Source organism: Anas acuta, chromosome 3, assembly GCF_963932015.1.
Source record: "Anas acuta chromosome 3, bAnaAcu1.1, whole genome shotgun sequence".
Lineage (NCBI taxonomy): Eukaryota > Metazoa > Chordata > Aves > Anseriformes > Anatidae > Anas > Anas acuta.
The window spans coordinates 101,638,927-101,655,611 of NC_088981.1; the positions used below are offsets into that span (position 1 = coordinate 101,638,927).

The following is a 16,685-nucleotide window of genomic DNA, read 5'->3' on the forward strand; positions in this document are numbered from 1 at the left end:
GCAGAATGGCCTTCATTTATGAGACACATGGCTAAGAATTAATATCTTTCAGTGCTTTCTCAAGTCGAGATTACAAAAGGTTTGAAAGACCACTAAATAATTAGTAGTATGACTGAGGCAAGCAGAAAAAAAAAAAAATACAACCCCTCTTCTTCATTATGAAGAATATTGAGCATCACACTGACTTCAATGTGTTCCAAACGCTGCGGCCTTTGAGCATTGTGTCCTCACTATAGAGCGAACCTTCAGCTTTCATTTCCTTCCCCTTTTCATCCTCTATAGCACTGGAAGCTTTGTACGTGCATGGATACCTTCTCTGTACAGTTTAAATGCCTTGATGAACACAAACTGTTTCTCTGTATCTGCAGGAGCTAGACTTAAACATTGAAGTTAAAGTATTTTAAAGTTTTTCACAGTGTTGTTTCTTGCCCTTCACTGCTCTGCTACATTGTGGTCCCCTTTTTTATTATTTTATTTATGTTATGGCTGGCTTTAATGCTTACGAAACGAGTGGCTAATGACACTGGCTGGAGCCAGACCCTGTGCAGGCAGGTGCTGTGCAAGCTCTCCCCATGCAGCCCTGCCAATGCATTGCAGACGCCCAGCATCCTGCCTCCCTCCTCCCTGTGCCCCTGCACTCGCTCCACCTTGCCAAGCTGCACCGGGGCTTTTGGAAGGAGAGCTTGGAAGGTTTTATTACCCTGAACAGAATCTGGACTTTCAAGTGCTTAGCTGGTATGAATGAAAGGCCCTAATCCTGGATGTGTGCCCATGCTATTGTCTGCGTGGTTTGAACCTAGGAGAAATCCCACCTAAGTTGTTTTGCTGGGAACCCTAATGTCAGATTCAAATCTGGAAGTTCATTCTATCCCTTTCTTTGGGTTAAATACACTATTTTCTGGAAATGTTTGTAAACGCAGGGCTAGGATACGGACTAAGCAGAGCTGTTTAACCTTTTCAAGCAACATAACCAGAGTTAATATCTTTCAAGTGCCACCTGATAACATATGTTGTCTTTAATATTTACCCCATAGTGTTAATAAGGCAGCAAAAATCTTATATATTCTTTAGCATTTTGTTTGTTGACTCAGCATCCTTGGATGAGTTTGAAAAGATTGTACATGCAAATGCAAATAATTCACATAATTCAATAACTCAAATAATGACTAATATTTATTTTTCTTCTTTTGTAGCAACTCATTACACTACTAGCTGTAGGGATGAAGTGGCTCCTATTTCAGCTGAGGGAAGTGCAAATTGGCACCCTGGGCTTCCAGAGTTACCTCTGGATCTTTCCCATGGGGAATGCTTGGGAGGTGAGTGCTAAAGGTAACGTGAAGACCCTCAAGTTTTGAGTTCATTTCACTGGACAGAGTAAAACATCATGTTTGCAGATAGAAGTTGGATGCTGTAATTGCATGTGTGTGCAAGCATGTGTGTGGGCTTAATAGCCCAGTACTGAATATCAGCCTCTTCGAAATGATACCTAAATGAATTCTTATTTAGCGTATTGTTAAAACCTTCTGGGACTGAATCCACTTACACTCAATTAATATTAAACTAAATAATTACAGCTGTATATTTAAAACCATTTTTGCTATGAAGTAAACATTTTGGGCCTAGAAGAAAGCCCAGTGAAATCAATTAACTCTTCTGTGGATTTCAAAAGGATTTGTATCATTCCCTTTCCACTATTACCATACTCTCTGCTTCCCTGTCTCCAAGAAAATCCTCTATCCAAAAGGTTGTGCTGCCTTTCAGTTAAACTATCCGTTGTCTTAGGACTCTGCTGATCAGAACTACATTTTCCTCTGGGCCGTCCTGGGCTGCCCTGCCTTGACACGTGGCTTCAGAGGACACATCCTTCTACTTGCCAAGTGGTATTTCTGTCTCCTCTCATAACTCATTTCCCAAAATGCCACAACCACACCCAGCACTTTCCTCAGAGAGTCGTATCAGATTGACTCAGTGCATGCAGAGTTTTCACTAGTAAATAATCTCAGGGAGCCAAACGATGTGTTCAGGAGGGGGTAGTGCTCTCGGAGGCTATTGGCAGTCATTCAGATGACAACCAGCTGCAGAGAGCTTTAAGAACAGTGTTATACACATACACACACACACAAAGAAAAGAAAGAAAGGGAAAATTGTTGACTGAAGTCATATTGCCCTTGACTGAATAGTGAGGAACCTGCTGTCAAGAAAAGAGATATTTGGGAAATCTTAAAAAAATATATAATAATAATTAAATTAAAAAAATAAAAATAAAAATAAAAAGATTTGTCCATTTTACTGGGTGTGGATCAGCCTTCAATTGTCAGCCTTCAGTTGCCGAGGACAGACAATGGTGATTTATGCTTGATTAGCCCCTCAGTTGACAAAAATTGCTTTTCCAATTGCCTGTTGATTTTGACTAGGAGGACATTGTTGCCTGCAGTTTTGTGAGTGGAGAGCTCGACAAGGGCAGAGTAACTTATGAGAGCTCCAGTTTGCATGGATCCCTGTAAAAGATACCAACACAAACAGCAGCAGGAAGGCTGCATGTCCTAACTATTCACTGTCTGCATAAATGCCTTCCAATACTTTCTCATACACTGTTACAATGGCATTTTCGGTGCTAATATCTTTGATCAAAGTTCCACTACAGGTAACTGGTTTCTGAGTCCCTAGGAGAATAAGCCCTATAGCGTTTCTGTTTCCATTTGAAAGGGATGGTGATGAAATATAAATACAGCTGTATAACCCCTGTGGGGGACAAGTTGGTCCCTATCATTATAGGGAAAAGCCAAATGTTCCTCAATGTTTCAAGAAAAAAATACAAAATTGTTTTGCAAGAGGAGCAGCTTAAAAACTAAACAGATAAACAGAAAACTCCCAAAATATACAGCACATGCAAATAAATCTATTTTTTTTATTGTTCCAGGCACCTCTGTGCAATCATCCTTTCAGGGTTATATTTTTTTATTTTTATTTTTTTTCCCTAAGCTCCCATCCATCTCATTCCTGTAATGATAAAAAATAGTTTCCCTCTCCTGGATATTCTGGACAATGCTCTACATGTAAGCTCATCTCCCAGCTGTTATTTGTGCATGTCACTGTTTCTATGAACTCTTTGGGAAGGGAATGACTACTAGGATGAGGATTTAAGAGGTATGTGTCAGGTCTAGGCTCAACAAATAATCACATCAGCCCCTTGAAACACTGAAGCAGTTTACTGGAAGTGTTATCTCTGTTCCTGGACTGCAGACAAAGCCCAGAAAGATCTCAGAGATGACTGAAGATACCCTTATGACTGGCATAAAACCACATTATCATAGTCTAAGTGAACACCAGCCCAGCTGTTGTACTCATACTTGCTCTCAGAGCCTGCAAATGCAGGATGGTTGGAGCTATTTTATCCCGCAGTCAGTGCCAGTTGCAGTGAATCACATCATGTCATGCACACAACGTGGACACTTGCTGTCAGCAGCATGGGCCAGGCAGGAAAAGGATTCAAAGATTTTTCCTCACCTGAAGATATTTCAAGAACGTCAGCAGAGAAAAACGGAGAAATTTACCCAAATTTTGCTGAATCTGTACATCAGCAGAGGCCTGAGGAATGTCAGACTGTCATTTCCAAGAACACTATAATTCATTATGTTTAAAAAGACCTTAGTAACACTGTTTATATTCTGAAATATTTAAATTATGTACTAGCACAAAGAACAAACCTATCATAACACCCTGAAATGCAAAACTTGTCCCTGAAAATCCTTCTGCAACCCACAAACTACTTAAATTCCTATCAGAAAAAAAAAGTTTAAGAATTTTTACACATAGATATATATTTATACATGTATACATACACACAGAGAACGTATACTGATGTCCTTTTCAACTGTTGTGCTTTGCATATGCCTGCATTTAAAAAATGGCAAGGTTTTGTGTTTTCATCTCTGCACGTTTTCCATTTGAGTATCCATTTTACTGTGCTGTGAGAGTTAAACTATACAATAGTTAAAAGTTAATTTTCTTTCCTGCCCCCAAAAAAACAAACAACAAGAAGGAATTTAACCTCATATCCTCACTCTGAAATTAGCTCTATTGTCAAAAGATGACAGCTGTATCCTGATTTCAAGAATTTCATGTTGGAATTAAGCAGCATTTTTGAAAGCATTGTGTTACTTCAAACAGATCCATAATGGTCCCTCAGCAAACCATTTTCAGAAGACTTGTGTAAGTAAGATAAAAAGACACCATTTCTGAAGAGATGCTTTTATGGGCTAGGTCAGAGTGCTCTTTCCATGTTGTTCATTCCCAGTCGAATTTCCTAATAGCCTATCTCCTCAGCTAACAGATGCCCAGCCTCATGTCGGAACCAGATCGAGCCACCACTGAGATGATATCCAGCTCCTTTCTTATTGAGCCGTTTCCCTAGCAGATGGTGCAATGCTGCAGGCACACTCCTTCCTGTTAATTACCAGCCTTCGCTACAGATGGAAATGTCAGTCAGCCTCACAGGTCCTGGTTCCTGCCATTGCCTCAGTCCATAGCCCTCTACCTAGGCAAGATGCTGCCAACACACACCATGTGTTTTGTGACTGCTGACTAGGCAGGCAACAAAAAACAACTTAGTTCATGAATATTCATGGAGGAATGTTTAGAGTTCTGTTCATCTGCAGTGCTTATAGATCTGTTTAAAGGAGATTGCACTTTCCGAAGAGCCCCATGCCCCTTGTTTTACTATGGTGCGGGTAGATGAGTTATCAAAGTGGGTTGCTATAGTAACATATAAAGGACTATTAAATGTCTGTCGTTTGGAGACTTCTATAGACACATCAATTTCTGACTGCCATTTTTTCCATACCTTAAGTGCCCTTTAATTATTCTTGTCCTGCAATAACAGGCCAATAGTCACCAGGCTGAACTGATTATCTAATAACTGTTGATTTTCATTAAAGCCTGATTGCCTCATTATAAGTAACCAATATGAATTCCTTGATCTTTCCCAGTATCTAAGCACAGTAAATCCAGATAGATGAAATTCTCTGTAATCTTTTTAAATTCATTAGACACATTTATTTTAGCGGCTATAGAAAATCTGGTAGTAATCAAAAATACATTTTCAGAAAGATTTTATATAAAGTTTGACTTAGAAGATAAGGAAAATATCAACTGTGTCTTTGTGTGTGCATGTGTGTGCGTGTGTGTGTGTGTGTGTGTGTCTGGAGGTAATTCATTCTCTTGTGAGATCTGTGCAAGTGTAATGTGTAGATATTAAAATAGCAATATGACTCAGAACGTGCCAATAATATTCTTCAGTTTTTGACTCATGACTGTTCATGAAGTGAGAGTTTACATGTTCCAAATCAGAAAAGCAGGCATCTAGTTTATGTTAAGAACACACTTTTTAAGAAAAAGGGGGATTGTATTCCATTTCCAGCATGCAGAATGAGCAATATGTACAGAAGTAGGGTATGTTTAAACAACAGTATTTTAAATCTGCTCTGTACTGATTGTTGTCAGTTTGCTAATGCTTCAGAAACAGCGCAGAGCACCCAGAAATACCTGAAAAAGACACATGCTGTTTCTTTAAAAAAAGCTGCAAGCCCGACAAAAAAAAAAAAAAAAAAAAAAAAAAAAAAAAAAAAAGTTTCTACAAATCAATCATATGTACTTTTAGAGCACTGTTTTTTTCCTGCAGTTTTATCCCCACATGAGAGTTGACAGTGCCTGCTGATTTTTTTTTTAATGGTTAGGATTATACTGGCTGTTAAACTGTTAACTGCTAATGAATAGTGGTTTTCAAGATGACAAAGTCCTCTTTTATAAACCTAAAGAAGGCAAAAACTAAGTGATGTTTGTTCATCCTCTACATTTTGTCAGTGGTTTGTTTGTCTGTTTGTTCGTTTGTCTCCCACAAAAATATATTCTGATTTTATTTTTACCTTCATTACTATGAATCCAAAGAAGCAATGTAAGGTATTTCCAAGGTTTATTTTGATTTCTAAGTCCTACAACATTGTTTTATTTCAATAATAAATAATAAAATGTAATGCTATAACCTACTTATTTCTAAAATATATTTAGCTGTATCCCTCCAAGTTAAAACTACAAAACATATGCTACTACCAAATTTCTCTCAGCTGCACTGGGGAACTGAAATTGCAAAATACCAAAGAGTTCAAAAAGGGTACAAAAGTTTGGGGATTGAATGATGTGCTTATAATACTGAATCTTGACTTCATAAAGCATTATCTGAAACAATATATAAGCTGCAAACTAATTATTGGGCTGTTAAAAAACAAATAAATACTGCAGTATGAGAGGTTATGATATTCCATAAATTCAGGTCTTTTGTGGAGCAACCGCAGAATTATTAGGGTTTACAAGCTTATAAATAAATATAATTATATTAATTATACTTATATTTTATAAAATAAATATATATATATATATTAAATATATATTATATATAGATATATAAATATAATTATATTTATATTTTATATATTACATATATTAGTCTTCTTCCATGCAAATTTGATAATATTCTACAATAAGATACAAAAGGCAGTGCTCACCTCAGTGTCCAACAGTTAGCTGGCTTACAGCCATTCATCAGCTTCTGTAAAGACAATTAATATTTTTACTTAATAGAAAGGGATTTCATCCCAAATTAATTTTCAGAGCCTTTCTCAATTCCTACCCTAGAGGTAGTTATTTCCATTTATAGCAAACATTTTTTTGATTTTTTCTTTTTTTAAAGGGTGAGGTATGACTTGCTGAGACTTAAACAGTGGACACCTTGAGTTAGGTGGAGCACAGCTGCTCCAAATGCCCAGCATACTGGGCTGTTCAATGCACTGTGGATCAGGTGCACTCGGTGACCGTCTGGGAGCCCTGCTAATGCATATGCTCTTCTCACACTGACCAGGGCATGGGGATTAGTGGGGGTATCTTACTACAGCCTGTTGCATGGATAATTTATTTACAGTAAGTTGAAAAACTATGCTCTAAGGGAATTCAGAGAACTGTGGGACAGTGGCAACACCATTACAGTCTGGCTGGTGGGATCTCAGCAGGCTGTCAGAGTAACATCCTGATCTGGTGTGTCTTTATCTCGGTGCTGGAAAGCACACCTCCCTGCAGAAAAAGATTTTGCTATAAAGCTATTGTGGGGGCAGACTCCACAGTCCCCAAGAAGAGCGTTGTCCCTACTGTGGGTGCTGAAAGTTTAAATGACAATGTCAGCAAGTTCTACAGCAACAGTGTGGTTAGATGAATACATAAAAGGTCTAAAAGACAAATTACAATATTCATTCTAACAAAATGTTGCTCTTATTTTTACACTTCTAAGCACTTGAGTAATTCTATTGACATAAGTGGACTATTCAGATAAATGAGTTTTCAGACATTATTCCACATTACACCTTGTTATTTCTTATTTGCAGCCAAAACTGGGTTATATTCTTCATAGCTTCTTGGGGCCTAAATATCCTAATATTTCTTTCATCATTAAGTGGAGATGGCAGGCTGAGGAGGGTGACAAAGTTGCTCTCGGGTACAAAATCAAGATAAATATACAGATAGACAAAGCTATGCACATGTGGGTGGGCATGACATCACAACAATCCTATTTTTGAAATTAGCCATGACACATTTCAAATGTCGTCTCAATTTTAAGCCCTAAATAATTTAAGTTATAACCACTGTTCGGCCACCTGCACAAGTGATCTGCATCTTAGCTAATGGGGAACATAACAGCCTCACATGGAAGTACTCAAGGACCATACATATCAACTTCTCATAATAAAACCAAAAGAAAACGAATTCTTGATCAGATCATTCCTGGTTATATGACCAAAAACTAAATAAATCATTTGATGTGTTGTGAAATGCATGACCATTTTCATCCCAGGATTTCCACACATTTATCATATATGACCTGTTAATACCTTATAACATGGTGAATAAAATACAGCAGAGTTCTCAGAAAGCAAAGAAAGAGGAAATAGGTATAAGAACAATCCATACAGACAATTAATTGTACTTCCTAATTTAACCTGGCCTACCAGTCACACATCGGCTCCTACATCAGTCGTACATCAAATAGCTGGGCTAGATCAAACTGCCATAACTATTTGTTCTTCTCTTCAAACTTTTTACAGACCTCAGGGATTCTAGCTTCACGCCATCTCTTTGGTACATTTTGAATTGCATGGTTTGTTCAGCTGCAAGTAATGATGGAGGTCTGCAAGTCTGTAGACTTCAGAGTTTTTATTCCCCTTTTTTTTTTTTTTTTTTTTTAAGTGTCTCCAAAAGCAAATACATTTAATAGGAGGATGCAGAATTAAAATTAGAAGCTATGAATAATCTGTCTCCCATCAGGATGTTTTTCTGCAAGGACTTGACTCTCCCTTACATTGAAGCAGACCTGGAGCAACCTTTTCTGTGATGAACTCTCAGCAAGATATAAAGGAAAATTATTGAACCGCTGAACTGTTGTTACCTAGTCATACTCATTTGTTACTCCTACTCTGATCTCATGTTGCTCAAGGAAGAGAATTGAGGAGTCACAGCTTGCAATACAATATACAGTGCTGAATAATAAGTGGGTAGTAGAGAATGGGTACATGCAATGAAGCAGGAGGATGCTCTGTAGAGTGGAGAAATGAGATCATGTTAAATACCTGTGATCCCAGAGGTTAACAGCCTATTACCACAGAAACCATGCTGAAACAGGGTTTAAAACTCTTTCCTAGCCAAAGCTCCACAGCATCAGGGTTGGGTGCTTAGCACTATCCACCTAACTGCAGATAAACAGAATCCTACTTCTTTATAACTTGTTATTTTTGGCTGCCTTTGCCACCTTTTCTACTTATCCCCTTCTCAGTCTAACTGCTGCCATGGCAACATACAACCTTGCTCATTCCCAGCTGGAATGGCAAAAGTAGATTTTCTGGAGTCAGAAGGGACTTACTAGGTCAGCTGGTGGGAGCCTGTGGTCTATGAAAAAGGTGAACGGACTTTTAGCATGTATCCAAGAGTGCTTGAGTGCTTTGATTCTTGTGCACTGTGGTTAAGAACCCTTAAGTACTGCAATTATGGGTATGGATGTAGCATACAGTTTGTAAGGTCACTATCCTTTTTACTTTACCTGTCTTTTTCAAGAATTGTTACCAATAATCACAGAATCAGAGAAACACAGAATTGTAGGGGTTGGATGGGACCTTGAAAGATCATCGGGTCCAAACCCCATGCCAAAGCAGCTTCCTTAGAGCAGGCTGCCCAGATGGGCCTTGAATATCTCCAGAGAAGGAGATCCCACAGCCTCCCTAGGCAGCCTATTCCAGTGCTCCATTACCCTCACCGTGAGGAAGTTCTTCTGCATGTTGTTGCAGAACTTCCTGTGCTCCATTTTGTGGACATTGTCCCTTGTCCTGTCCCCACAAACCACTGAAAAGAGTTTGGCCAAATCCCTCTGTCTCCCACACCTCAGGTATTTATACACATTGATGAGATCCCCTCCCAGTCTTCTCTTCTCCAGGCTGAACAGACACAGGTCTCTCTGCCTTTCTTCATAAGGAAGATGCTCCAGGCCCCGTATCATCTTTGTGGCCCTCTGCTGGTCTCTTTCCAGGAGATCCCTGTCTTTCTTGTACCAGGAAGCCCAGAACTGGACACAGGACTCCAGGTGAGGCCTGGCCAGGGCAGAGTAGAGGGGGAGGATCACCTCCCTTGACCTGCTCGCCACACTCCTTTTAATGCATGACAGGATGCCATTGGCCCTCTTGGCCACGAGGGCACACTGCTGGCTCATGGTCAACCTGTCATCCACCAGGACCCCCAGGTCCTTCTCAGAGCTCTTCTCCACCAGGTCATCCCCCAGCCTGTACTGATACTTTGGGTTGTTCCTTACCAGGTGCAGGACTCTACACTTGCTCTTATTAAATCTCATTTGGTTTCTTCCTGCCCATCTCTCCAGGCAGTCCAGGTCTCGCTGAATGGAAGCACAGCCTTCTGGCGTGTCAGCCACTCCTCCCAGCTTTGTGTCATCGGCATACTTTCTGAGGGCAGACACTATTCCTTCATCAAGGTCATCGATGAAGATGTTGAACAAGACTGGACCCAGCAACAACCCCTGGGGAACACCGCCAGTCAAAGGTCTATCATGTTAGGATAAGCATGTTAGTCAGACATACTTTCACACTAAATGGAAAATACACCTTCCTTTCTCTCACTATTAGAAACTTACATGAGCATGTAAGTGTATGTGCGTGTCTGTAATTAAAATACCAAACCAAAACAAAACAAAAATAACAGTAAAATGAAGTTGCTTGGGTTGTAAATTCAATTAATTTTTAGGAAATGCCAAATATGTGGACATCCTAATTCTTTCTCTGGTATTTCTTCAAAATCCTGGGCAAGGTCAGATTTTCACATATATATACATAATCCACAGGACTTCAATTTTGCAACCTAAGCAACAATCTTTCAGGAGTATTTTTGCACAAATTTTGGTAGAGAAAAGATGGAATTCAATGCTGTTACATATCAGAGAAATCTGATGGGATGGCATCACAGACTGCAAATACTTGAGCTACTTGAATACTCAAGTCCTCTGGACTGCATCTAGCTCTCTGTCAGGCAGCACAGAAAGGATGCAGCTTTAGGGGAAAGGCCCCAAGGGAGCAGGCAGCAGATCCTTGATTCAGAAGGTGGTAAGGTAGCCTCCTGCCTCTCACACTCTCTTTATTCCCTCTCTGATACTTAGGGCAGAGACTCCTGATACTCCTTAGATACTCCTTAGATACTTAGGGCAGAGACTCCTGATACTTGCTTGCAGTCCTTCCAGACCATATGGTACCAGGGATAGAAGACTATCGGTCATATGTCTGTCCAGGAGATCAGCCCTCTGTCCCTCAGCAGTAGGGTTCCTTTTCCAGAAATTTTTCCAAGGATGTGGTAACCATCCTGACACTACACAGCAGTTGCAAGATGTGAAGTCTGGGTCACTCTCTACCACGTATGACAACTACCCCTCCTCTTCAGTGTTCCCAGAACAGTGCTGTTGGCTGCAGTTGTCCAGCTGCATGTTTGGCACTGTCTTGCATGAGGTTCTCTGGAATGTTCCAGATTTTGGCAATCAGCAGCATTTTCCTGTAAAAGCTAAGGACAGTAATCCTCAACACTATACAGCTCAGCCAATCCATGTAGAATTTCTTCTGAGAAATAAAAGATACTTTTCTCACCTATGTAGCTATCACATGCCAAATAACAAAGCCTTGATGGAAGCAGTGGAGGTACCAGAATTTCTCAAAGCAAAGACCACAATAATTCCTTTAGGTGATCTGCAGAATGAGATTTCCTGGCAGGTCCTTCATTAATGATTAGTGAAAATTTCCCTTCTCCTAGCATCTCCAGCAAGCCCATCATATAAACGCATTCAGAATCTGATCAAAGTTTATAATTATTTTTTGGTAACAGCTGAAGCTGTGGTTGAGAAAATTACAATTCTTTAATAAAAGCTTCTCTAATTTATCTCACAGATTATTAAAAGGAATGCAGATACGTAGCAAAATAAAGATGAAGACAAGAACATGTCCAGAGATGATCAGCTTCAATAAAGGACTAAAGGTCTCTAGCACTAGGACTATCCAACCTGCTCTGAGGTGTGTGATGGCAGAAAGTGTCTGTAGTCCTGCAGCCTGTTCACCTTCTCCTTATGATAGCATTTACCTGGTTTTCATGTATACAGTAGAAATATCAAATATGCTCACTTCTCTCGACAAATGCAAGAAGGCTGTGACGTCTTCTATGTCCTTGGAGTCCCCTTTTATTTTGTGAATACCATTCACAATTTCAGTTTCTTAAATGAATTTCTGTAATTTCTTTCCCTATGATTCACCACTTTTCTCCAGGGCTCATTTTTCTCTCCATACTACTGGAGAACTGAGACTGTATTATCTGTGTTTTGTGTTTTTACGTTCAGCTTGCCAACTGCTAATTACTCTGAAGCCATTTTCTTGTATGTCTCCCACTTTTAGCATTAAGGCTTTTCTTCCTAGTATGTCCCAGGAAGCATCTCTTTCCAATCCAGCATAAGTATGAGTCAATAAGAAAATAGCTAGAAGTCTTTGAAGGCTTTGCTGTTTCCAGCAAGGATTATTGATCATGTTCTAAGTTTTCCACTCAGTTCTGGAGAATATCAGTACAGTTTTGGTTAACATGATAGCCCACCAAGACATATAAAGTACCTCGTTAGACATTGCAAATGAATTGTGAAATTAGGATTTATGAGAACTCTTAAAAGTACAGTTGAAACAACAATTCTGCAGGGTCCCAGGATGTGAAAGCAGAGGGAGAAAAAAAAAAAAAGTGTGACTAGATTCCTGAACAAATACTCCGACAATTTGGGATTAGCTCCCAATTTCCTAATTCCATCACAGACTTTCACTGAACCTTTGCATATAAGATTTATTTTCCATGCTTCATCTTCTCACTGTAAAATAGGAATAAAATTTCCTTTTGCCCACATTTTATTTCTCTTGTGCATGTTGAATGTATATTATCCAGGGAAAAGGGTTTGGGGTTTTGATTCATACCATTTAACTTCAGACATCTACAATGCTGATGCGTGCATCAAAAGTAAAACTCTTCAATGGAAAAAGAAGGTTCTTAGGGAAGTTGCTGGCTCATTATTACAAACCCCCCCCCTTGGGAATAAGATGAATCACATACAAGAAATGCATACTAACTATACATACTGACATCTACTTTTAGTTGTAACTAAGTCTCTTCACGGTCCCAAACATGCATTTGTGTGTATGGTGGGGTATATATGTGTTTTTACTTATAATCTAAACTGCCTAAAGTCATTGTAGTTAAGTCTACTTCAGGCAATAAGGTTTCCTCAAGAGGAAACATGAAAACATCTTGACTCATTTTGATCTCCTTTTTTTTTCCTTTTTTTTTTTTTAGTCTTTTTTTAAAACTGGAGAAGAAAATGACTGATTATGACTGTTAAAGTGCTTTGTCTGCTTGTGCTTAATTAGCAGGTGTCATTTCCCTGAAGTAGTGTGAATTATTCTAATGTAGGGGCAAAGCTTGAAAATAATGAAGTTATTCAATGTGTTTACATTCAGTGACAGACAAACTAACTTTGCCTAATTATGATTCTGCCTTTACAGGTCTGGGTTGAAAGTTCAATCCTAACGTTTCCTGGATTTATGCTGTACTTTGGAGAAAATGTAGAGAATGAACAGAGACCCTTTCCAAACTACAAGAAAAAATAAAATAAAATGCAAAAATAGACAAGCAGAGAAAGATTATAAGAATGAGCCAGGGAGGGAAGGAAAATAATAATTATATGAGTGAAACCCTACTAATACAATTGTTCTAATAAAATACTCATTTGCCATCTTCTGAATGCAGTTGTTTTAAATTAATCAAAATTTTATCTTCTAAATGTATTAGCAATTATCTTTTTGAATACTGCATAATATAATATTTATCTGTGGCATAGCTTTGCATTTCTTCTAGTTGCACTATCTTCTCAAAATAAAATAATATTTTTTGTTTAAATGACAAGAAGGTTGTTCAGAAACTTTGCTATCTTCTTCCTCAAGGTCAGAAACTCTCAAGATCTTTTGTTTATCTACCATTTAGGGTTTTCTTCTTCAATAATGCAATGGACTCAGTCACTCAATGACCAGTTCTCTGGTCTCTCTTCTCAGAGCTGTATCTTCCTGAACTGACAGTCTCGATCCTACTGCCTTCTTCACTTTCATTGCTGCTGTTGGGACTTAATGTGATCCTTTCTCAGTGCATGAAATGATCTCCTGCAACAACTGAAGAGCTACTTAGCTCTCTGCATATTTTTGTAAAGTTTATTGTTTATTGTATCAACAGATCAATATTAACATCTCCAGAGGTGAAAAGGCGTTATGCTACAGTAATCTCTATTACATAAAAAGTGGTCTGTTTTAACTGTGCCATCAGGAATTATGTATGCATTGGCAGATGCACTCAGATATGGATGAGTTTGTTTTTTTTCTGACCTGATTTAAGCCAGGTTTGATTCTTTTTTCCTTTTTCTATTTTTTCTTTTTTTTTTAAATGATCTATGTTTCTTAGGGAGCATTCATGTTTTCACCCCTTCTTCCTCAGTCATGGCAACAGACAGAGAGCTCTTCATGAAGCTTTTATCTTTCCCTGCATTAGTGTCCATCCTAGCTACTGCTTCTGTATTTGTGATCACAAGTTAATGTCCGTCTGCTGCTTCCTTGGGATACATCAGCTCTTTAAAGAATCCTAAAATATTGTATTTATTCTGAAGGAACTGAGTACTGTACCGACACACAGGACAAGATTGCCTTGTGTCAGAAAACATCTCTGCCCAGAAAAGACGTTGACCAGGCAACATAGCAAGTTAGGAGCAGAGAAAGAGAAACGTGGAATTTATTTTAGTTGACTTTAGGTGCCTACATCTGAACAAGTTGACTAAAGTTCATTTCGAGTTAACATAAAAATAAGCACAGAATTTAGCTGACGTGTCATAAATACATATTTTCAGATTAGATAAATCAGAACTGGAAATGCCCATTTCCTTCTATCAGCAGTTAGAATATTCTAGACATCCAGGATTCAGACAGATTTTTGTATTCACCATGATTGTTACGTGAATCTCACCTGGTATTCTATTCCCTATGCCTGTGCTTTATTAAGAAAATCAGCTTGCTTATGGTGAAAGATTTTGTAAACCTTTTACATATATACGTTTTCCTTTCCCCTTTCCTTTCCTTAACCTTATTATTTTAAACTTACCAAAGATCAATACTTCAATAATCTTTCAAGTAAGCCTTCTACTGAATTTAGAACAGTAGCCAAGCTAATCAAGCCAGCATCTTACTGAATATGAACAGATATTTCCTTTTCCATCTCCTGCTCCATTTCTAAAAAGCTGGAATAAAAAGTATGCTGGCCACATAAATGAAAAAACTTTCAGTGGGATTTTTGTGAACATTTTTTTAAACAACCAGATCTTTCCCTTAAAATATCAGCAGAATTAGAAACAGTTTCTTTACAAAAAAAAAATAAAATAAAATAATAAAAAATTGGAAACGGCTTCTTAATAAAATAAACACCAAATTAATTTCACAAGAGGCCCTTTCTGTGTAAAGCTGCCTCTTTCGCTGTGGTGCTGGTGATAAGTATTCTTTTAACATGGAAATTACCACTGTGGAACTGCCAGTATGCGATCTCAGATCACTCTTTTGGCTTTGAAATTCAAACCTAATAGAAATCCTGCCAAGTTATTCAATGCTAGAATCCAAGAAAACTTAGCCCCATGTTAAGCTATTGCTAATCAAGAGCTATCCCTCGACACCTGAATGGGTGGATTCCACAAAGAAAAGAAAAGAGAGGTGTCTTTGCAACTTTGCTCAGTTTGCTGCCCAGCTGCAGCAATTTTGTTCTATAAGCAGTCAAAAAAAGAATAAAGTGAAGAAAGCAGCTGTATGGGATTATAGGCACATTTGCAAGATGCTCCATGTGTGGGTTTTTTCCCCCTTTAAATGCAGTGTGAGTGCAGTGTGACTAATTATACCAGAGAGGAAAGCAGAAGCTCTCTAGTTAAAGTATTTGGGTAATCATGTTTACTGCAGGGAAAGTATGTCTGCATTAAATAAGTCAAAACACGGTGCGTAAAATGTGGAATGACTTTGTAAGCACTGCAAGAGAGAGGAAGATGTAGAAATGATATAAGTCTCATTTGTCCAACTAGAAGCACTACCAAAAAAGATAAACCATCTGCTTCAACTAACTCAGCTCCACTTGAAAAATGCTAATTGTACAAGAGGAGGAGGTTTAAACTTATTTCAAAAAAAAAAAAAAAAAAAAAAAAAACTTTGTCAGCTAGTGAGTAGCTAAGTGGTTTGACAAGAATGATACCCACAACTCGGTGACAAGGACTGGATCTACCCCTTCCACATCTCAATTTCTATTTCATTGTTGCTTTAGGTAGGTGCCATCTGCCCCAAATATACCAGACAGCAAATGCTTAGTCAGGGAAATAAGTTCTTTCAGTTACTTATTGTCTTTCAATTCCATCTTAACATTCTCCTTTTCCACTATGCCTGCCAGAGCTTGGCAATGGTTCGGCAGCAGCATGCCAAGATCACCATCTTCCCTGGTGACCAATGTGGTTTCCTTGTGCTCTGCCTCTGTCTGCTTGTCTGTGTCCACCTGCTATCTTTTCTCTAGCACTTAGATCACTAGCTGTTCAGAAATGTTTTCTGCTAGCTGTTAGTAAGGCAGAGGAGGCAATAGGGCAGTAAACAAATTTGGTTTCTGTTTGGAGTGAAGTTGGATAGAACATGTGAAATATTTTCTAGTCCATTATTAATTAGTACCTACCATGTTTAAACACCTTTAAATTGATAGACTTGGTATTAATTTTGTACCTAAGACTCCTAAAAGAGCCAGGAAAATAACTTCTGGACTTGTTAATTTCTGCTGCATTTTTGAATAGAGACGAATTATGAATAAAAAGGTTGGGGCAGTATTTAAAAGGGCAAATTAAATGACCTGGATAATCATAGGCTATCTGGCCTGAATCTAATTCTGAGTTAAATAATGAAAACATATGTGGATACAATTGAGAGGGAATTAATTCATAGGTATACTATATTTATGATTTTATGTCA

General features: G+C 38.4%; 1 long non-coding RNA gene across 6 annotated transcripts in view; it reads right to left on the minus strand.

Moving 5' to 3' along the window:
• The window catches only part of LOC137854725 (uncharacterized), a 69,661-nt gene that overhangs the window by 24,485 nt on the left and 28,491 nt on the right, over window positions 1-16,685 (minus strand). For all 6 annotated transcript variants that reach the window (XR_011095357.1, XR_011095360.1, XR_011095359.1 and 3 more), the window contains one exon: window positions 6,561-6,604. This is a non-coding gene — a long non-coding RNA (uncharacterized lncRNA). The remainder of the gene's footprint in view (window positions 1-6,560; window positions 6,605-16,685) is intronic.